The sequence below is a fragment of the Canis aureus genome, chromosome 20 (assembly GCF_053574225.1).
Source record: "Canis aureus isolate CA01 chromosome 20, VMU_Caureus_v.1.0, whole genome shotgun sequence".
Classification (NCBI taxonomy): Eukaryota; Metazoa; Chordata; class Mammalia; order Carnivora; family Canidae; genus Canis; species Canis aureus.
The window spans coordinates 34,099,328-34,123,959 of record NC_135630.1 but is presented as its reverse complement, the minus strand read 5'-3'; the positions used below and the strand labels follow the sequence as shown (position 1 = coordinate 34,123,959).

The 24,632-nt window shown below is 37.9% G+C and overlaps 1 long non-coding RNA gene across 1 annotated transcript; it reads left to right on the top strand.

Annotated features, from left to right (window-relative positions):
- Nucleotides 1-24,212, top strand: LOC144291658 (uncharacterized). Its single transcript, XR_013359022.1, has 2 exons — nt 1-245; nt 23,980-24,212. It is a non-coding gene; the product is annotated as an uncharacterized LOC144291658 (long non-coding RNA).
- The last annotated feature ends 420 nt before the right edge of the window (nt 24,213-24,632 follow it).

Here is a 24,632-nt window from a genome sequence, read left to right as displayed (position 1 = left end):
TACCATGGATACGATACCTTGGAACATTCTTGTCAAACTAACAAGTATAATGAGATTGGTTGGTTGCTCCTATAGCACCAGACCACATAGGGAAAGAAATGGAGCAGCTCAAGGATACCAACTTCCAGCTGAAGTGCCACATAAACGAGCTGAGATTGCTGAAAAACCAAAACCAGAAACTCATCCCAAGTGGCTGAAGTATAGTACAAATTGAATTTCCAACCTCGCTGCATTCTACTCTTAAAGTGAGGACATTGATGGGGGTGGTGGGGATAAGATCCTGGAAGTTGAAATGGGGATATATGGAAAGAATCTGTTGAAACTAGTGACACTGAACCCTTAAATTCTGATGAATCTTCTTTGCCATGAGAAGTAGCCATTCCACTTCTGCCTGAGATTAACCCTATTTGCCTATTTGCATGTGGGAACTTCAGTAGCCTCCCCTGAAATAGTGCCTTGCATACACTCCTGATACTCCTCATTCCCACCACCCTTCTTTGCTTTTAGACTTCTAATGTGACTCAATAGATGAGGTAGAAAATGTGACCCACATACAGGTTTGATATATTCCAAAAGAATTGTTTGATTTTTCCAATTTATTGAGGCAGAAATCTGGTGAATATAGATGGGAATGTATACTCAGGGTATGAGATAATAATGGAAGGAACATAAATTTGGCTGAATTTATTGCTTAGGGGTCACTAAGCAGAGATTCTGGTTTTAATATGGCAGATTGGGGAGTTAGAAAGGGCCCTAATGTTTAGTTGTTTGTGGAAACATGGAGCAAAGGTGGCCCACAGTAAATAAACATGAAATGCTAACCCTGCCTCGATATCCTATAGAGGAAAGGCTTCAAAGGGCTTGGGAGATTAGAATGTTAGAGTGGATTTGTCACATAAGGCCTGCTCACTCCCAGAGGAGGGCCCAAAGGATGTGTCAGTCATCAATACTGTGAGGGGAGCCCCAGGTTTCCTGAAGATCTCTGTAAAGGCTCTTTTCTGTAGGGACTGAAATCACAGTGAGAACTTCTGCTGCTGGACACAATGGAAAATCTAATGCAATGAAGATAATTGGATCCTGGGGTGGCAGGGGCCAAGCATTGGTGTCAACTGCCAAAGGCAAGATGTCCATAGTTACTCTAATGGGCAGCAGAGTCAAAGCAGCAATCAAAATTAGACTGACTCACAAAGACCTATGGTGTTGGCTAGTTGACCATAATGGTCCTAAAAGTGAAATAGGTGGGAAGTCTACTAAATTTATGCTTGATTCTATCAGGGGGAGGGTTCCAGGTCAAGTGAACAAAAGTCTAATTTAAATAATAAAAATAGGGACACATGGCCCCACAAGTTAATCTCTAAACTTGGTCCAGTTTACAGACCCAAAGCCCCTTGTATAAAGAAAAGTTGGGGCCCCCTTGAGGAAGAAGGACCATATACCCTATCAAAATTTTCTCTCGGTCTTACCCAAAAGGAACTATGGCCTTTTACCATGGTGGCTCTGCACTGAGGGTAAGGAAATAATCAGACCTTCCAGAGATTCTGAACTGATAATGATTCCAGGAGATCCAAAACATCACTGTAACCCATCAGTCAGAGTTGGGGCTTTAGAGGTCAGATGATCAATGGAGTTTTAGCTCAGGCTCATCTCACAGTGAGGTCTAGTGAGTCTCTGAGCCCATTCTGTGCTTATTTCCATGGTTCTGGAATACTTACTTGGAGTAGGCATACTCAGCAATTGGCAGAGTCCCACTGTGGTCCCCTGATCTGTGGAGTGAGGGCTGTTATGATGGGAAAGACCAAGTCAGGCCATTAGAACAGTCTCTAACCAGGAAAATAGAGAACCTATAGCAACATATCATTCATGAAGGGATTGCAGAGATTGATGCCAACATCAAGGACCTGAAGGGTGCAGGGGTGGTGATTCTCATGATGTCTCCATTCAGCTCACATGTGTGGCCCATGCACAAGACAGATGGAGCTTGGAGGATGGGAATAGATTACCAAAAGCTAAACCAGGTGATGACTCCAATTGCAGTTACTGTACCAGATGTGGCTTCGTTGCTTGAGTAAATTAACACATCTCTTGGTAACTAGGCAGCAGCTATTGATCTGGCAAATGCCTTTTTTCCCTCCTTCCATGCTTCTTAGAAAAGACCATCAGAAGCAGTATGCCCAATCTACCAGTAGCAGAAACCAGGGCTAAGCCCCTGATAGGGTACCACTCCGCAGGCTAATCAGTCAGATGTCTGGTTGATTACACTGGGCTGCTTCTGTAATAGAAAGGACAATGTTTTGTTCTTATGCAACAGTCACTAATTCTGTATACAGATTTGTCTTTCCTGCATGCATGCTTATTCACAGTGAGCTGGTAGTTACTAACTGTATTCTCCAGCCAAGGAAAGTAAGGTACAAATAGAATAACTGAACTGCCCTTTGACACCTAAATGTTGATAGTAATATTTTACTTTCTTGTCAGCTTTCCAGTTATTTCACTTATCTGTCTCTTCATGCAAGAACCACACACTTCCTTTTTGAAGGTTTATATAATGTTTAATATCAGTTAGGGTTAATTTTCCTTCACACTCTGATTTCTCAGAATTTCCAAGCCATTCTCCTAAAGATTTTATGAGGATCTTGAGAACAGTCTTTACTTCAAAAGCACTGTATTTTTATTAACTTAGCATCAAATTTATATGTTAACAGAGCTAATTAAAATGATTGTTTTGTTCTTAAATGTGACGAGGCTTCCTATTTGTTGAAGTCTTTGTGTGTTTGTGACTTTCATTTTATTTTAATTTTTTTTAACTTCTAAAAAAGATTTTATTTACTATCCATTAAGAGAGAAAGCACACAAGTGGTCTAGGGGAGGGTCAGAGGGAGAGGGACAAGCAGACTCCCAGCTGAGCAGGGATCCTGATGGGGGGCTTGATCCCAGGACCCCTGGGATCGTGACCTGAGCCAAAGACAGATTCTTAACCAACTGAGCCACCCAGGTGCTCCATGACTTCCATTTTAATTTTCAATATAGGGATCCCTGGGTGGCGCAGCGGTTTGGCGCCTGCCTTTGGCCCAGGGCGTGATCCTGGAGACCCGGGATCGAATCCCACATCGGGCTCCCGGTGCATGGAGCCTGCTTCTCCCTCTGCCTGTGTCTCTGCCTCTCTCTCTCTCTCTGTGACTGTCATAAATAAATAAATAAATAAATAAATAAATAAAATAATTTTCAATATAGACAGTTATGGACAGTTATGTCTAGTTCCCCATAATCTCTGCCTTACTGTCAATCCTAATGTAAATGTGGTCTTTTCTTCCATTATTTCTTCCAACAAATTAGTAATTGGTATTTTTATATACAAAATTTATGGCAATTGTCCTGAGTTGTGTTTTTTTTTTTAAATTTTTTGAACATCAAAATGAATATTCTCAATTGAATCTGGCAGTGTTTCACATATTAAGTTATACCTCTGCAAATGATTTCGCCATTGTTGTCTTATTTTCATATGTATTGTTTCATTCTTGTGTAATTGTATTATTTGCAATTGCAGAATCTAGTGCAATAATAACGGTGCTAATAAAAACCCATATCTTCTTCCTGCCTCTAATGGGAAGACTTTAAACATCTCCCTATTAAACCCTGAAGGTGGCTTTGGAGTTGATATATTAAGTGTGTTTACACACTCATGTTCATGTATGTATAAAAAGGGGATAGTAATGCCTACCTCATGGGGTGTTGTGAGGATTAAAAGAGATAATATATGTAAAGTACTTAGAACAGTGCCTGGCATCATTGCTCATGATGAATTTATATGGCTGTATTCAGGAGGCTTCCAGCTGTTTATTCCTCTGCAAAAATGGTGGCTGTAAATGATGAAGTGAGAGTAGTACCTGGCATATAGTAAGAGCTCAATAAAGGTATGTCACTAATATATGGTATTGTGAAGGCATTTTATCTTGAACTGATACTGATTTATCAACGGCTTCTGCTGCGTTTTTGAAGACCATTTCCACTTTTGATGTAGAAATCAAATGATTAAGGCTGGTATTTTTTTTAAACAGTAACTCACCTTTTTTTATGGATTCAGCCCCTCTTGGACTTGTTATGTTGTTTTTAAGTGAGCTGCCAGAGTTTGCAACTATTTTGTTTAGGGATTTTTTTAGATCAACATTGAAATAAGAAATTGATCTTAGGTTTCCATTTGATGTCATCTTAATTGAGTTTTAGTATGACTTAGTGAAACTCCCCTGTGAAACATTCTGGCCTGTTTTTATTTGCCTGTCATGCTTTGTTCTTTGACAGAGGCAGCTTTTCACAGCTTGTTCTGTATCTTAATTGTTTTTAATCGATTTTGGTTTTCTATCTCTTTAGGTTCCCTGTCTCCTCTACCATCAGTTTTAGTAGTTTCCATATTCCATAGTGAGCACACATTTGATCCTTTTCCGTTTATTTCCATGGAGATGAATATCGTCACTACTTTCATCTTTTAAATTTATGTTTTTATGGTTGTGGTTGTGGTTTTGCTTTGTTTTTGTTTTGTTTTTTTTTTCCTTTAACTCTGTTTAGAGTGAGGGATGGTTCATTTTTCAAGGGTTTTACTTATTTATTTTTCCTTTTATTCTTCTCTTTTCTGGTTCATTAATTTATTTTTATTGTTATTGACTCCATTATAGTTCATAAATTTTTATTTTACTTATTCTGATATTTTTGATTTTGGGAACTAGTTTATCATTTGCATTCTTTCTTATTTACTAAATATTTAAGACAGTGTTCCTTTGAGTCCTCTTTATGTCCAATTGCTTTTGATGCATAGTATTTTATAGTCATTGATTTCTGCCATTTGTGTCACTTCAGTTGTGAGCTTTCTCTGACAAAACTTATTCACAAAAGAGTTTTATTTATATTTTGGTTGATTAATTGCTTTAGTTCCAAATCATAAATAATTTTTCATTTTGTTTCTTTTCTTTTTTTCCTCTTTTTAAAAAATTATGTTTCACTACAATGTGATCAGAGACCCGTTTCTTTTTGTTTTCCACTTTTAAATAAATGTACAGAGCTTTTCTATTTGCAAATGTTTCACAGGTCCATGAAAAGTATATATATTCTATGATTTTAGTCACAGAGGTTAGCATGTGTATAGTCATAGGTGCATTATTAATTAAATTAGAAGTAATTTAAATGCTTAGTTATTTCACTTATTTTCAGTTTTATTATTTCACATGCTGTGAAAGATGAAGTCTCCTACTTAAAAATGTTTATATTTCTGCTTCAATGTCTTGTCATATTATTCATTCCTCTTATTTCTAGGTTATTATGTCACTGATATTAAAAATTGTTTCAGGGATCCCTGGGTGGCGCAGCGGTTTAGCGCCTGCCTTTGGCCCAGGGCGCGATCCTGGAGATCCGGGATCGAATCCCACGTCGGGCTTCCGGTGCATGGAGCCTGCTTCTCCCTCTGCCTGTGTCTCTCTGCCTCTCTCTCTCTCACTGTGTGCCTATCATAAATAAATAAAATTAAAAAAAAAAAAAAAAATTGTTTCATATTCACTTTAGATTACCTTTAGCTTTCTATCTTGTCTTTCTTTGTCTCATTTGATGCTGTGAACTGTTCTGAAATCACTTTTCTGTATTGAGATCATGGCTGGCCTTTTGTTTCCTTCCTTTTGTTTGACTTTGCCCCAAAACTTTTCCCTATTATTTAATTTTTAATTTTTCTTAGTGACTTTGTCTTGCTTTTTTTTCTTAAAGACAATTTAAATTTTGATTTTGTGATACAGTCATTTTTTGTGTGTTTGAATTGACATTATTAGCCATTTTTCTTTATTGGTTGGTGGATAGTTTCAATTTGGTACCATTATATCATTTAATGCTTTTGTTTCTGATTTGATTTGATTTTAGAGCACTGATTTTGTTTTGCTTTATCTCCCACTCTGCTGTCTGTGATTGCTTTGCTAGGGTTATATGTTTCTTATGCTTTTTAACTAATTGCTATCTTTATAAAAAAAAATGTGGCCACATATATACTGCATTTGTTTCCCATTGTTTAAACACTTTCTAGTATTTCCTTTCCATAGATAATAGGGAAGAAAAAGTTAACACTTTGCTTCTACTACTTACTCTCTCACCTCCACATTTTAGATGATTATATTATGTACCTGAATGTGCTTATGCCTTTAAAATATTCTTGGGGTGCCTGGATGGCTCAGTGAATTAAGCCTCTGACTCTTGGTTTCAGCTCAGGTCATCATCTCATGGGTGTTGTGCCCAAGATCGCGAATCCGAGAAACCGCCAAGGAGCTGACACCGATGCAATCACACGAGGGTTTATTTACAAGCTCAAGCCTGGGTCCAAGTATACCCGACTCAGCGGAGCAGGGACTTGGACCCGGAGACTAAGAGGCTTAGCAACTTTACAGGGGCCGGTGGCCAATGTGGCCAATGGGATATGCAGAAAGTTGCACAATCATGCTGGTCCGCTGAGCCGGATTTCCGATTAGGGTGTGTCCTGGTCTTTGATTAGGGCAGGGCAGTGCCCTAGGTAATAAGCAGGTCAGCACAAGGCGGGTGCAGCCCAAAATAGAGCCAGACCTGCTCTGCTTGTCCAGGGGTAAGGAATTTTGTTCAATTTCCTGGGTCCCACATTCCCCCCTTTTTCAGAGGATCCTGTGCAGGACCCAATCATGGGTCCAGGTTGCTCTCAGAGTGAGCCAGAGGAATGATTAAACCAGGATTTTCACCAACCTTGTTGCTAATCTCACTCTTATTTACAGTTAAGGCAGCACATAACCCCCCAACCCTTTGTTGTAAGAAGACTAATTCTAATCTCCTTCCATTTTGAAGGCCAACCTCTGACTAGGGAGTCTTGGAGGTGGGAAATAAGTGAGAAAGGCGCAGTCTTAGCTTTAGGGGATTGTCCTTGTCTGGTTGGCTTTTCCATTCTGGAACAAAGACCCTACTCCGCTGTGTCCGGTATACTTGGACCCAGGCTCGACCTTGTAAATAAACCCTCGTGTGATTGCATGGGTGTCGGCTCCTTGGTGGTTTCTCGGATTCACGGTCTTGGGCACAACAATGGGTCATGGAATTGAGTCCAGAGCTGGGCTCCACAGTCAGCGGGGAGTCTGCTTGAAGATTCTCTCATTCTGCTCCTCCCCCTTAAACTCTCTCTGTTTAAAATAAATGAACAAATCTTTAAAAAAAGAAAAGAAATAAAATATTCTCTATTATTCTATCTTCTCCAAATAAAATTTTTTGACCCCTGTCCATGAAGTAAAAGGGAATCTCACACTTATACTACCTTATACCTTCTCTCCCTGGTCTAACTCCTGCTGATTGCAGATTTTCTAAAATACCAGAATTTGTAATCTTCAAATTTTGTATTGAAGTCGGAACACTATATTTGTTGTAGTCTGTATTCTACAGAGAAATGGAGCCATGCTCAGCACTAACCACTCACTATAGTTTCTCCATTTACTTCTCACTTGGTTCAAGTTCCTCCCATCATAATTTCCTTAAGGAGGCTTCACTGGACATCTTCATTCTGTTCCTGGAAATTCCCATCCATGTGTATCTACGGCTATCATTCTTAAACCCCTGTATCCGAAGAATAAAATCATTGGGACTTTTTTGTTCATTTAGGAACCAAAGAACTGCACTCCTGTTTTCTAGCTGTGCTAGAAATGCTGGCTTAAAAGATTCCTTATTTAATTTACTTCTCAGTAACTTTATTAGGAGATGTTTCAGGGCTAATCGTTATGTGTCAATTCTTTCCCAGGACTCAATGCACTCTTTAATATCTAAAATCAGGTTTTCTTTTATACCTGGGAAAATATTAAATTATAGCTCCATTATAGCTCCATTTTCTTTTTTTTTTCTTTTGTCCTCTTCAGAAACAATATTTTTCTTCACAAACAACTATTTTAAGAATCTGTCTTCTATAGCTATTATTATCATTTTGGGTCTGTATCATATTACCATTTCAGTTTGTAACTCACTGATTCCTGTGCTTATTTTTCTCAACCCTGTGCTCCACAAAGCAGCCTCTGTTTTTCTGTAATATTCATTCTCCCTCTATATGATACTTTGAAAATTATCTTTATTTTTGCCTTAGTTTTATTTTTTCATTTCCTTTTTGTTTAGTTTCTTCTTCCTTTTTTTTTTTTAATTCTGCTTTCCATGCTTCTTCTGTTTTATGATTTTCCTCCTTAAATATTGTTTGTCGTCATTGAGTTGGTTTTTTTCTAAGTGATGACTTCATTAAAATGCTTTCTTTTCCTTTTATAGTAATGACAGCAGGTTTCATCTACTTGTTGGCAGTATTTTTTTTTCTGGCAGGCGTGTATATGTGTGTGTATAAATGGTAATATCTTTTTATAGATCCAGGGATTATTTTTATTATCATTATTCATCTTGTGTCCAGTGAGATATTCTGAACCACATTTGTAAGAGGTACATAGGAAACTTCAAGGCCAAGGTCAGGTTACAAGATCTCCATGTGTGTGAGGGAGCCCTTGGTTAACTGCACAGAGAAGCTGCAGGGCTCTGTAATTTGCTATTTTTCACTCTCCACTGCATCCCTTCCCCAAAGGCTACCTCTTATTAGTATGGCTTGATTGTGTAATGCATCCTAGGTCCCCACCTTCTGTGCTTATTCCTGGTGTCAAACAGGTTCATGGGAACTCTCAATTGCATCCCCATAATCTTAAAATGAGTGAGTTTATTCCTCAGTGTCTCCATTGAACTTGTAAATGTGTGTCTCCAGACTTTGTGCCACCTGGGCAGCAATGACCGCACTTTTCATCCTGTCCTTTAGTATATTACATAGCTTGTGGTTTCTGGCTTCATGAGAAAGTGACTTTATGTTGTTGCTTGTCTTTCTCCCTGTTGTTTAGGTATCATATCAATGCAGAGAAGTAGGGAGAACTGATTTTACTGTTCTAAAATCAGTAGTCCTATTACTATTTTTGTTATCATCTTATCATAATCATACTCTAACAACTTGGCATTCCCAAAATGCATGTTTAGCAAACATATTTCCATGGATTTTATGATTTTGTAAATTCATGGAAATTTAAGGGGCACCTGAGTGGCTCAGTCAGATAAGCTACCGACTCTTTTTTAAAGATTTTATTTATTTATTTAGAGAGAAAGGGGTGGGGGGAGGGGCAGAGGGGTGAGAACAAGAATCTAAAGTGGACTCCATACAGCACAGAGTCTGATGCTGGGCTTGACCCCACAACCATGAGATCATGACCTGAGCTGAAATCAAGAGTCAGATGCTTAACTGACTGAGCCACCAAGGTGCCCCAGCTACTAACTCTTGATTTTAGCTCATATCATGATCTCAGGGTGGTGAGGTTGAGCCCTGTGTTGACCTCTTCCCTAGGCATGGAGCCTGCATAAGATTCTCTCTCTCTCTCTCTGCCTCTGCTCCTTTCCACTCAGCTGGTGTACATACTAACACATACTCTCTCCCTTAAAAAAAAAGAAATCATGAGAATTTGAAGACAGAAAGACAGTGATAAAATACCTAACTTTTTTCTTTTTAAAGACCTTGCTCTGTATCATTTTACCTGCGTAAAGTGATGCCTATTTTTGTAAGTGTAGACTATAAACAAACAAATAAATAAATAAAGCAGCAAAATATCAGGTAGTCATAAGTGCTGGGATGCAAATAAACTCTGATCAAGTGACAAGGTGAATGTGTGTTGGATGGTTTGAGATGGGTGTCATCTAAGAGTGAGTATTTGAAATGGGTATTACACGCAAAGAAAGAAGCAGTTATGTGAGGATCTGGAGAAGGAGCATTCTAGAAATAGAGCACAGCAAATGCAAAGCTCTTATGTTGTGAAGTGTGGCAGAATGGGATAGTAGGTATGATCAACTGTAGCCAGGTAGAATGTTGAAGGGAAGAGCTTGGGTTTCATTAAAGTGCACCATAAAGCACTTTATTATTATTACATATAATATTTATTATTATTATTATTATTATTATTATTATTATTGAGGTATAACTGACATATTATATCAGTTTCAGGTACAAGACACGATGCAATATTTGTATATACTGTGAAATGATCACCACAATAAGTCTACTTAACATCTATCACGTAATAGTTACAAATTTTTTTCCTTATAATGAGAACTTTTAAGATCTACTCTTAGCAACTTTCAAACATGCAATACAATATTGTTTACTATAGTCACCATGCTGTACATTACGTCCCCATGACTTATTTATTTTATATCTGCAAGCTTGTACCTTTTGACCCCCTTCACCCACTGATAAAAAAAGAATATTTCTTATAATGAAATCAGATGCCCTTGACTCACATTCATCATTTAAATGGTATACTGTGCATGAAAATACAAACCCTCTTAATTCACCAGGTGCTAATAAAAGATTTCCCCACATACAGATTTGTAAAATTTGAGATACAATTGAAAACATATGGATGTCCCTGACCTCATGTGTTCTTCCATCTGGAAGAATTTGAATTGTAAAAGAGGAATCTAAAACTTGTATTGGTGATGACCTGAACAAATGATTACTCATGAAGACCTAGGTATATTGTCAAAGAAGACACCCTGGCTTGAGAGAGTACTTCTCTGAGACATATTCTCACAAACACTGCCTGATTTAATTTTTACAACTCATTTGAAATAAATATAAATTGCTTCTATTTTTTACTTGAATAAATACATATTCAAGGTTTAAGGAATTTGTCCAAGGTTATACAGCTAGTAAATGACAGAGCCCAACAACAACAACAAAAAACCCCACCGTTTTGCTCATCACCCAACAGGGACTTTTCCCCTGAGTTTGCCACCTGCTAGGCTACAGGTTGGGGCAAGAAGTGCCTTACTGATCTTTGGAAATCACTCCCCTATTAGTAGTCCGGTCAGAAACTACTCAAGAGGCTTCTCTGATGAAGCCATTTATTTATCTCTATTAGAGAGCAGGCTTGATTTTCCCATAGCTGTGAGCCTCAGAATTGACAACAGCTGCTGGACACCTGAGTGGTGTTATTTTTGCCAAGAGACAACAGAGTGAATGACTTGTAGCAGCTTTGGAACCCTGATGAGTTCAAGGCCCAGAGTAGAGATTGTAGAAGGTAATTCCCAGATAATTCAAGGGGAAAGGGAAGCTAAACAAAAATCCCTGTTTCACTGTTTGAGATTGTGCTATGAGAAATGAATTTAGAAATCTGAGAAGGAAATTGCCTCATGTGGGGTGCTTTGAAGAATTTCTTACCTTCTCTTTCCTTTACTCTTTGAGAATTGAACTCCCACACAATGCAGTTGTGATACTGGAATTTCTCTTCCATTTGGAGTAAGATTTAACTTAAGATAAAACTGGATGATTCCTTCAAAGAAACCAAGTGTCTTAATACAGGTCAGGGAATTGCTGGCCACTCATGTGCCATGGATATCATTCTTCTTTTTGGCTTTTGTGTGTGTGTGTGTGTGTGTGTGTGTGTGAATTAGTGGTGGAGGTGTAGGGGTCTCAGATCATTCAGATGTGGCATTTTCTTTCCTTCAAAATGCTGAATGCATTCAGCACTTCTGCAAGGGAGAGAGTGCTGCTTATGTCTCAGTTAAGGCAGAAAACTCACATTAAAGAAATTTAATGCAATATGAAGTTAGTGTCTACCATGCAGCAAACCATCTGGTAGGTACTGAAATTCAGATATGACTAGGATGCCAGTCTTGCCCTCACAAGGCTTTTCTTCACCTTGGGGAGAAAGATGTGCAACTGAGTAATTCCAATGTGCAGTGGGCAAGGCTCCACATATTTTCTTGAAACCCTGGGGTCTCCCTATGTCATTCATCATTCTTCCATTTCTTTAGGAAGCAGCCAGATATCAGAGGAGAGTCTTGGAAGTAGATGTATGGAGATTTATGTGAAGTTATTCAGGGGTTCTTTCTAAGCCCACATTCGAGACTGGCCTGGAGTTAAATATTAATCCTTTCACTTCCTGTCCCTGTCACCTGTATGACTCCTTAGGGAGGTGAGGAGGAACTAAAGGGAAAAACAGTCTTTGCAGCTGGTCCTGCCACAACAGTTGTTGGTACCCTTAGTCAGGTGCTTGTCTGGAGGGCTTCTCCCTCCCTGGGCACTTTTGTGGCTTTCTCAGTGATCCCACGCTAGAAAATTCCAGTTGTGAGTCAGGTGACATGGATGATGACTTTTCCTAGAGAGTTGCATACGATTTTGTGGGGATCCCATTCACCTCTCCCTCAACTCCCAGGTGGCCCTTTTGGGCACAGTCCTTTTACACTAGATTATTTAGGCTAGATATTTCCCACTTGCCTCACATCAAGGTGATTCTTTTCATTACTGTCTATGGGAGTGAATTTTCATCCCAGCCTACCCCCTTATTTCTCTGCTCTGCCATATTCGATCAATATATACAACCTTCAGATTTCTCAAGCTCATTGGATAAAAAACACAGCTGTCAGGTAAAGTGTCAAAGGACTCAAGTCATATTAAAAATGAGCAAACAGAAAATAATAATAAAATAAGAGCAAAATAAAAGGAGGAAAAGATCAATGAAGAGCCAAGACTGTAACAGGAAATCATATTTTCAAAGTGGTTTTGGCCCCACAGGACATTTATCAATGTCTGAGGACATTTTTGGTTGCCATAATTGGAGGGCAGGTTGCACCCCCCTATCTCCCACCCACAACAAATAGTTACCCTGACTAAAATTTTCAGTAGAATCAATGGTGGGAAACCCTGCTCTAAAAGAATTTAATAAGGACATGGGTGAATGAAACAGAAGTCAAATGAAGTATCAAATGAGAATGAAGAAGGGATAACAGAGAGAGCTAAAGAAGCATGCTAAATATCCAAATAATATCATTTCTTTAACAGAATGGCCCCAGTGGCAAAGTAGATGTCTACTTTTAAAGAAAGCAAGCAAAATCAATGAGATTAAAACATTTAATGAGATTGTAACTGATATGGAGGACAAAGGCTAGTGCATGTTTCTCATTAGTGTTCTTGAATTAAAGACCTCAGTAAATGGGACAAAGCCATATTCAAAGACATAAAATGAGAACTTTTTTCCCCCTACAATGAAGGAAGAAGTGGATCGGATCATCCAAGAGAGTAACACTGTGTTCCAACCCTACTGGCACAGGTATCTTTCATTTCTGCAAATTGAAGTGTTAAGAGCAAAACTTCTGCTGAAAATGACCATTAATAACTGGACCCAAAATTTTTAAAAACAACTTAAGAAGCTTAAAATTATAGTGACGGTACTGCTAGAACAAGCTTCCTGTGAAAATATTAATCAAAGACATGAACAGTGATATCTTAAAGAGATATAATGTAAAAAGGGCTTTTATTTTTCTTTTCTTATGGTAAGACATGATTAGACCTGATCACACATGGATGCGCCTATTTGTATCACTACCTGGGAACACTGCTCTGATCCTTTTCCTGAAGATCCAGTTCTACAGATTTCTCAATGGCACCTTGGGAACCAGTCTAATCCCCTAGGACATCATCCTGGGAGGCTTCAAAGCCTTGCTGGAACTCTGACAAGTCAAGGGAAGATAATCAGATATTAAAAATTACTCTTTTTATTCCCAAAAAATAATTCTATTTTCCTCATCTCACGACTGCTGGGATTTTGCAGCAGCAGGAGACACTCATAAGTTGTAGACAAATCAAGTGAAGGAGAAGTAATGATTATTTCTTCTGAAATAAACCAGAATGGTGATATGTCTGCCTAAGGATGAAAACGTATGTGTTCTTCACTTGTCAACTGGTTTACCACTCTGACTAGAAAACTCTGTCTTTTCACCATGGCACATTGCCTTACTTGGAGAGGCAATTTATGCAAAAGACCTGGCAAAGTTCCTGGAACATAGCTTGTGTCTGATCAATGATCATTACTCGTATACTGTAAACAAGTATACTATATTTCATTATTTGGGAAGAGGCAAGACTCATTTTATAAACAAATCTTGACAGATTTAAAATACTTTTCTCAAATGTCACTCAATGCCTATCTCTTTGATAAGACTAGGTCTCTTTTAAGAAGATAAAAGGAAAAAACATGTGGATAGTTGATCATTAGGAAAGGAAGATATAGGAGGAAGGAAAAAAGATATCTTGAAATGAACCCTTTGTGGATTCTTTCTCTGCCCCCCCTCCACATGAATGCTATGATGTAACTTTTCCTATGATCACACTTAATTTATATTGTGTCACTAATCGCGTGGCAATTCTTTAATTGAATTTATTCAATCTTTTGTTCATGCACTTTGGGAGGTGAAAGAAATACAACAGGGACCTAGGTATATTCATTCAGTCAGGGTACTTAAGATATAAACAAATAAACAATTATAGTTTGCTTTGACAAACTAAGTTTGAGTAAAGAGTAGCACATGAGAAGAGTTCCAATAAGGTACTGGGCCACAGAGACCACACAATTTCCCAGAGAAATATACATAGTAAGGGAGATCTGAAGGGTAAGTAGGAATGATCTGAAGACAAAGGAGGAAAAACTCTTGTGGACAGAAGACTGGCATATGCAAAACCCAGCAGTAAGAGCATAGGAGAAAATGAATGGGAAATATCAGAGAGGGAGACAGAACAGAGAGACTCCTAACTCTGGGAAACGAACAAGGGGTAGTGGAAGGGGAGGTGGGTGGGGTGATGGGGTGACTGGGTGATGGGCACTAAGGGGGGCACTTGATGGGATGAGCACTGGGTGTTATACTATATGTTGGCAAATCGAACTCCAATAAAAAAATATACAAAATATTTTTTAAAACAAAATTATTCATCCTGTTCAAAGAAAAAAAAGGATAGCTTTCTAGTATGTCTTCATGCAAATATAAACATATAAGGGGGCACCTGGGTGGCTCAGTTGGTTTAAGTGTCTGCCTTCTGCTCAGGTCATGATCCTGGAGTCCTGGGATTGAGCCTCATGTCAGGCTCCCTGCTTAACAGGGAGTCTGCCCCTCCCTCTCCCTTGACCCTCCCCCTCCTTATGCTCTCTCTCTCTCTCTCTCAAATAGATAAATAGAATATTTAAAAAAATAATAAAATTTAAACAGATATGTATACACTCTTCCTGCTTATTTAAAAGGTAGCAAAATATCCACACTCCTCTTCCTCATTCCATAAACAATATGTTCTGGAGATCTGCCCATACAGGTTCATTAATTTGTAACTACTTAGGATTCTACTGTATAGCTACAGCTGAACCTAAACAGTCCTGATTGATCCCTTGGAAGATTTTGAATTTTTGCTATTGCAAAAATGTTGCTCTGAATAAAATAAAAATGTTTTCTCAACTTGTCATTTGTCTTCCCATGTATTTTGAATCCCATACATAAAGTTTGTTTATATGTAGTCAAAAATTCCTTTTTGACTTGAGATAATTTGTATGATATATATGAAATGTCCATAAATATTTGGGTCTATTTTTGGACTTTCCCATTTCTTTGTTTTGATTTTCTATTTATTTGCCAGTACTACATTTTAAAATGATCGAGGCTTTATACAGCATTTACTATCTCTTAAGGCTATATCTCCATATTGTCTTTCTACTTCAGTGTTCTTATGGCCACATTTACTTCATGTTTTATATAAGGTTAGAATCATTTTATCTAATTCTGGAAATGAATCTTGTTATTTCCACTGACTTATTTATAAATAACTTAGAATTGACATTTTTATGAGATAGAGTCATTCTGTTAAAAGCATGTTATATATTTCTATTCATCAAGTCTACTTTTGTATCTTTAAGGATTTTTTTTTAGGTTTCTGCATACAGTTATTTCTTATATATTTCTTGTTATATGTATCCTGTGGCTTGTTTTCTTCTGTCATTAAAAGTGAAGTCTTTTCTTCCATTATATTGTATTAGTTGTCTATGTATATGAGGGCTATTGACCTTTGATTATAAACTCTATATCCTGCTATCTCAATGAATGAATTTACTTGTTTTAGTAGTTTGTTTTGTTCTTATAGACTTTAGGGTTTCCTGGGTTGGTTATATGATCACATCGTCCACAAATTGTGTGTATGTGCATGTGTGTGTGTGTGTGTGTGTGTGTGTACTAACCACCTTATTATCACTTTTAATTCTCTAATGTCTTTTGCTCGCCTGATACATTGGCCAATGTCCCAGTTAAAACTTAAGTAATAATTATAGAAGTAAGAGAGAGTGGACAGCTATGTCTTCTTTCTGACTCTAAAAATTGATAAAGGTCAAAAGGATCTTTCTCTCCATTGAGCTGGATATGGGTTGTGTGTGTGCATATGTGTGTATACACATGATCATGTTTAAGTACATGATCATCAGTTTCTATCATATTACAGTTGGTGTTTTGTCTAGAACATAGTCGAAAGTTATCAAATTTCTTTGTTTCTATGGAGAGGTTTATACAATTTCTATAATTAAATGAAAGAATATATTCAGTTGTACTAACATTTCTTAATATGTTGAATATGAATATGTTGAATTCCTAGAATTGAATTTCATAAACTAATTTATTCTATAGCATTTTCTTTTTTTTCTATAGCATTTTCTTTGTGCAATCATTTTCATATTTTGAGTCAAGATTATATTTTCTTCATTAAAATAATTAAGAAATGTCTCTTTTGTCCCCTATAGTCTGGAAAATTTAAATAATATTAGAATTTCTATTTATATTTGGTAGAGTTCTGCTCTAAAATCATGTGGTTTTGATATTTTCTTAGCAATTTAGTGCTGTGAAAGTTCTCCCCTTGTATGTAAATCAATCTATTTAGTTTCTGCTCTTATAAAGTCAGTTTGGGTAAATAACAATTTAATAAAATGTCATTTATTTCATCCAGTTTCTATTTATTTGCTTAGAGTTTACAAAAAAAAAAAATCTCCTGTGTTTTTTATTCTGTTCTTCCTGTTTCTGCATTTATTTTCCCCTTGTCATAATCATGTTTATTTATTTTGTGTTTTTCTTTTTCTTAGATAAGTCATTATTTTATCTATTTTCTATTTCCACATATAATCTGTTTGTAAGTTTTTCTGTTGATTTTTTTCCCCCTAAATGATTAATTTGTATTTTATCTTCAAGTCTGTCTTTACTTCAGTTAATTTGGTTGTTATTGTTCAACTTTTTGTGCAAATCTTCAGTGAAATACTTATTCACTTTCATTATTTCTTTTCTGCTCATATGAGTATTTAAAACTGCATTTCCTCTGGGCATTTTCCATCCCAGCATATTGGTTCTAAAATGTAGTGTTTTCATTATCATTGTCTCCTAGAAATTTTGCAATTTGGATTCGTATTTACCTTTTGACCTGAGACTTGCTTATGAGGAGACTGAAGTTTTTTATGAATATCAAACATTATGTTTATCAAGTATAATGTAAATATTATGATTTTGAACACATGGGGAGGTCTACTATCTGCACAGTGAAGATGGATTGGTGGGGAACAGGCTGTAGAGATGTCTCTCTATAGGAGTTTGCTTCTATTCAAAGATAAATTTTAGGTTGCTTGCAGTCGAGCCATGTGGTAGCCCATACAACGAAGATGGCTGTTAGAATGAAACAAGCAGATAGATTTGGGGTCTATGAAGGGAGTGTGATAACATTTTCATGATGATTCATTGAAAGTACTGCCTGTGGCTGAGAAAGGAGCCAATGATGTTGAGTGAGGGTCAAGCTAGGGCCACTGAATTGATGGAGGAGCTATTCACAGAGGCAGGAACTTACCAATGAAGAAAATATTTGGGGAGAAAGACAAGAAGTGTGAGATACAGGCATTTAGGTGCCTGGAAAATCTACATGGAGGAATGTTCTCAAGATAGTGGGATACGGAAAAGGGTGTAGGATTAGAGACAAATTTTAGAGATTCAATACATGGAACTGGCTCAGGGGAAATCTTTCAAATAATAATAAGGAAGGACTGAGGAGGGGACCAGCGAGCTCCAGGCATTTACAGGATGAGCAGAGGATTCATACATAGCGTGTTAAGGAGGCTGAGAAGAAGAAACCAATCTTTCTTTGCACTAAATAGTAACTGCCTTGAAGCAGGCACAGCATCTGAAACATGGAGGGTAGACAGGAAAGGGTTCATTAAATGAGGAAATAATGGAGTGTGTGGGCAAAGCAATTTTCCACAACTAAGGAAAATTATAAATCTGTTGTGCTAATTTAATCAATAAGAAAATTAAATGATGAAATAAATGGTGCTTCAGCTGGCACCTCCAGGAAAGGACTAACTCAATAGAGGACCCATGGTTCCATCAGTGGTGTCCTTACCCAGTGATAAAATACAAGCTTTCTCAGTCACTCTTGCTGTGCTTTACCACCTAGCCAGCATGATCGTTTTGACAGCTAGTTATTTTACTAAGTTATCAGAGAGCAGGTAATAGCCCCTCCATTCAGTCAAAACAGTCAAATTAGGTGTACATGTAGACACAGTCTTCCTTTTCCAAGATTTATGACACAGAAAGGGATGAATTAGAAGATAGAACAATAGCACCCTGTATATAAATGATGTGCTATCTGTCTCCAGTGAAAACACATAGTGTTTATTGAGTAGGAATTGTCACTGACGCTTGGAATAGCTTTCAAAGAAAACCAGAACATGCATTACTTTATTGCAGTAATTGAAACATGCAATTTTCCAAGCTTTTAAGGAAGGGGGGAGGGATAAAATGAACAGGGAAGTTGAAGTCCTTAGTGGGAGATGCAGAAGCCAGCCCATGTCCAAACACTGATTAATTGTATTTACCGCTACACTTTGCTACGGTTTCATTTGATCTAGGAAATCCTCTTCAATGGCCTTTAAAAGAAATAGCAAATACTTTTCCCCCCAAACAATGTAGCAGGAAGCCATCTGGGCAAAATTTTGCATAATTGTGTCCTTAAATGTTTTAAAAATGTATTATATGCATGACCTGACCTGTTGTTCTTAGTTTAGAACGCAGTGCCCTTCTCTTCTGGCAGTCAAATAAACAACCAATCTACTCATTTGAAAAGGCTGCCTGATGAATTCCTGCTGGAGGGACTGCTGCCTCTTTGAAATAGCTGTTAAGCCTAAAAGTCTCTACCATCTATGTGACATTTTAGCGTATTTGGTCTAATGCAATTTATAATACTGTACCACAATTTTTCTCCCAAGCTAAAGCAGTTAAAACTGTTGCATTGTTTGCTCTAGTTTTGCTCTATCACTTGATTTCCCGGTTTAAGTCTGCTCTCTGGGTGAACATGGGCTCTTCACGTTGAAAGGGCCCAGTTATTTGTTGGATGAATAACCGTTGCTTTCTTCCTCACCTCCCTCTCTCCTCCTTCCCGCCCTCCTTTCTCCAAGCTCTGCACTAAGCAAATGGTTCACCAGATTTTGCCCAGCCCTCTGAATTAGTGACTTCTAAGGGGATTGGCTGTTTCAGATCTTGAGCTCCAACTGCAAGTTTTCCAGCGAAGTCTGCTACTTTATCTTTCCTTCTGTGCCCCGCCCAGAGCTATAGTCAGTTAAACAAAATTCAGAACCAGTGCACATTGGGCTGCTTAGTTTACTGACATGGGAAATTCAATTTCCATGTACATTTCCAGTTTTAATTGCTAATATTAAGTGATTTTTGAATTTCTAATGAATACCTAATTAGGGCAAATGTTCTCCTCACTAACAAGTAATTATAGCATTCCAAACACGTTTACTCTAATTAAACAAAACAGTTTGACTAATTACAATGGCAAGGCAGCACACAGTGGATTTCTATCTTGAAGGTGCTCCCTTAGATACCCTTTCCAGAGAAATAAATTTTCTTTGGGGCCCTCTCAAGGCAGTTCCTGGTGGTACCAGTGACATGAAAGGAAGTCATCCAACTGGAGACTCACTGCATCCTCCATATGATAGAGACATCTCCGTAGGGTTTCTTTTTTTTTTTTTTTTTTAAGACTTTATTTATTTATTCATGAGAGAGACAGAGAGAGAGAGGCAGAGACACAGGCAGAGGGAGAAGCAGGCTCCATGCAGGGAGCCCGACGTGGGACTCATTCCCGGGTCTCCAGGATCACGCCCGGGACCGAAGGTGGCGCTAAACCGCTGAGCCACCAGGGCTGCCCTCCGTGGGGTTTCTTGTCTGTTTTTCCCCATTGAAGGGGAACAGATGACTCCAGTGCACATGGGGCAGTTGCCTAGAACAGCTGCTGGAATCTAAAGACTTGGTTTCAGAGTAAATGTTTTAAGTTGTATACATTTTGCATTATACAGTATAGTAAGTCTGTTTTGACTTTAATCAAAGAAATAATCGTTTCTTCCAAATCTTTGACACTCTGAAAGATGACCCACACTCCCCTGAGGCTTCCGGGGCCCCTGGCATGGTGCAGTGGACTTTTGCAGTTGTGAGCTGGGGCAGGAACTATTGCATCTGAATGCAAAGTCCATCCTCTTGAAGCCTCTACCTATGTATATGTTCAATGGTATGGATCACATTTGAATCAGCATTGAGGATGGCTGAATTTTGGATCCTCTTATAGCTCTTGTTTATTGAGCTGCTACTGAAATTTGAAATTAGAGCCTAAAATGTTACTATTAGCCTATATCTGCAGTACCTGGCAACGTTATTAAGGAAGCAGATCATTTGATCATTTCACCTTTATTTAATTTTTTTTTGAGCTGTGTTATTCTAGTATCTTTACTAGAGAACCATTGAAAATAAAATTCACATATAACCCTTTAAGGAGGCCAATCACAGGTCCATGGATCACATGAGTCACACAAAAATGAATAGATGCATACGCATACTTGTGTTACACAGACATTCATCCTGGAGACATCTGCCTGAGGGAAGGTGATCATGACATGTAGCTATGAGAGAATACTTCTAGACAAGACATGTTTCATCCAAATTCTGAGGATAGGCTCATGGTTTAGTAAGAAAGAGTAATCAGGGATCCCTGGGTGGCGCAGCGGTTTGGCGCCTGCCTTTGGCCCAGGGCGCGATCCTGGTAGACCCGGGATCCAATCCCACATCGGGCTCCCGGTGCATGGAGCCTGCTTCTCCCTCTGCCTGTGCCTCTGCGCCTCTCTCTCTCTCTGTGACTATCATAAATAAATAAAAATTAAAAAAAAAAGAAGAAAGAGTAATCACATGTAGGAATAGACTTAGAAGATGACAAAGAAGGAACTGACGTAAGAGAACAAGCAGGGAGAATAAAGTAATGCAGAAGATTAAAATCAAAGATGAACATGGTGGAAAAGTAGGACATGCCACTTAATAGAAGGTCCAGGTCTCAGCTTTCAAGGTTGTGGAAAGCCATCCTTGGGTGTTTGACCGTGCTAGTTGAAAGATGCCCATCCATGCATTTAACAAGTATTAACCACTCTTACTCCATCATGTAGGAGCCATGATGTGTCCATACACTGGCATGATGTGAAGTGATCTCTCCCATAAAAAAGAGAAGCAAATAATGTTAAGAGGGGTTCAGAGACCCCAGCCTGGTCTCCTTCCCAGCTTCCTTCCCTACTTGGTTCTCTTTTGTGACTCTGCTCAGGACAGTTTCCCATAGAATACCTTCACTACTCAATCTCTCCCTGTTGTTCATAGCTCACATTTCCATCTCAGACCACTGAAAGCTTACCCTAATAAAACAGGAAAAGCACTGTTCTAAGGGCTTTTCAGGTATAAACCAATTTAACTTGCCCAGAGGTAAACAACTAGTGAGTTACAGAGCCAGTATCTGATAAGGAGGCTGATTCCAGAGCCTAGATTTCTAAAACATAACCACAGTGCCTTTCTGCTGACTTCTTTGTTGTCCTGAGTATCTGTGATGGGTCTTGTTGGGCTGGTGAGACTGGGGACCTCAAAATGGCCCACCCAAGGCCAGCAACCTCCCAATAAGGCCACCTTGCCACCCTACTCTAACTTTTAGGAAACCTGTAACCCTTGCCCTAACCTAAAACAAAACAAAACAAAACAAAAAAACAAGACCCAGAAAAGATTGAAAACCTGAAAAACACCACCATATAAGGAAACCTCACCCCGTATTTCCCTACCAACCCTCCCACCAAGAACTCCTTATAAACCTTCCTGAAACCTGCCTGGGCGCGACTTCCCTGCTCCCTCCCTCCCCTGAGAGCCAGGGAACCTTGCTGAAGAGCACATCCCATTAAAAGCCTGTTTCAACCAACTTTTGCCTGGCCTCTCTATTCCATTTCACTACCGAGATCGGATTAAACCTGACAGGTCTCATCAAATACTTGTCTCACTCTCTTCATTTTGGGGGTTCTTGAGAGTAGGACCTAGAGTATGTCCTCTGTTCATATCTTAGAGAAATTTTGGGTAATGATATCAGTCAGGTAATCAGAAAAATGAAGTATTTGTTTAAAAAAAAAAAAAAAGAAAGAGTGATCTATAGCTAACGAAGAAATATCTCAGAGAGTCCCAGATTCCCATTTCATTTTCCCCCTCATTTGTGAATAATTGTTGTCATTTTCTTGCTTCTTGGAATAAGAACTTAAGAATATTTTTCTTTAGCTAGTCTATCTTTGAAGACAAAATTGAAATGCATACTTAAATGTTTTGTGGTTATCTTATTTTAGGTAACTTTGCTTATGTAGACAGGGAAATATCTGAAGGCTTTTTAATCAGTTTATTTGTTTTTTGGCCTTGTAGTAGCCTCCACTCTCCTACCCTATCACAACCTGCCTTTTCTAAAAGGTCTTGTGGTTAATTCCTTTTAAAGTGCCAACTTTTGGGATGCCTGGATGGCTCAGCTGATTAAGCATCCGCCTTCAGCTCAGGTCATACATGATTGCAGGGTTCTGGGATTGAGCCTTAGCAGAGAGCCTGCTTCTCCCTCTCCCTCGCTGTTCCCCTGCTCGTACTCTCTGGCTCTCTCTTTCTCACTGCGTCAAATAAATAAACAAATAATAATCTTTAAAAAAATAAAATGCCAACTTTTCAGGTTTTATGAATATTTTAACAGAGCAGATGAATTTACACTCAAGTGTGAAAGAATGCCCACTTATCCTTCCTGTTATTAGTGCTTTTATTATAATTGTTATCTTAAAGAGACATCTAACAATGTTTGGACTTTTGCAAATAGTTGTATTCTTTAACACAATGGATATTTCTGTTTGATGCTTGAAGTGCCTTATAAAATTCAAAGAGAATCAAGCATCTGATGCCTTATTTTAATCAATGCAAACAATGCTCACTTAATACACTCATGAATCCTTTCATAGATTCTAACTCAGTGGAACCTGCTTAATGCTCATTAAAACTTTAGCCTCAGTTCTGGTGACCTCTTAGCTGTTTTGGCATATAATGATTTTTGTCCTCTGAGCTCTAAAGTTAGACCATTAATCTAATGTAATCAAGATTTGAGAGACAGGGCATTAGTCTCCTAAGGATTCCTTTTGCCTTTTGATATTATACAATTTGCTTATCAGAATTCTGTTCCCTATAGATGGACTAAATTAAAATGTAACTAGACAAATGTTAAAACAAATAAAAAATATGAATTGTAAAGTGTAGATTTCAAGTAGCACGGAACCCAGTGGTTGGATAGGTTTAACTACTACCTGCATTATAATCAGAGAATCAGAAAAATGAAATTTACTTTAACACTATTTTATTTGAGGACAAAATTTCAGCTCAACCAAACCCCAACGTCTGAAATGTCTTAAACTATCTTATATGGACTAATTACTAGAATGATCTTAAGTAAGACACTTTTCACTCTTCATGCCTCAGTTTTCATGCTGTAAAATGATGATTTTGGTCTGTGAAGCTCTAAGAAACTTTCCAGTTCTGCACATTGGTAATTCCAAGTGAGATTTCCTTCAGCTAGCATGCCTTTTAAATGCTACATTTTATTTGCTTTCTGATTTCCTTTTATTCATTGAATAAAAAAGAGTTTATGAATCATCTTTTCTTACCTATTTGATATTGGAGAACTATGGGCACTTGGAATCAGTTTCAAATTTAACTTATATTTACCTTTTTCTTTTACTCCATTAGGGATATGTGCACATAAATCCATCTTCCATCTATGCTCTGCTGACTCATTCGGAAAAATCAGAAGTGAGATGGTCGTTCTTCTCTGTTAATAATTACACAAGGACCTAATGTAAATAGAAGAAATTATATGGAGATCTTCCCATCTAATACATGGTATTTATTTTCATAATTGTATTATGATACAGGAAGCATCATCACTCATTTTACAAATAAAGTATGTTATAGAATAAGAACTTGAACTTCTCTATTAAACTTAAGGATGTTATGGGTACCAGCAGCCATGGTTGTATGCTTCTTCTGCAATCACTTTTCTTCAACCACCAACTCACAAACATACAAACACATCCCTTACAAACATACAAAATAAAAAGCTAAGAACAAGTCTCTATATTTATATAAGTCCCTGCATCCAGAATAATTATAAACTAAAACATTGTGTAAAGTAGTAACATATTAAAAGCTCAACAAATGTAATTACTTATTATTTTGCCTGCTTCCTCTTCTATAAATTATGATAGATCTTACCTCAGTGTAGTTGTAAGAATTATAAATGTAAAAGTGACTAATGCTTCATGCCCAGTACCTTCTCAGTGAATGATAAAACATTCTTCCTTTAAATGATTTCAGAGTCTCAGACTGTTAGGAGTTCTGGA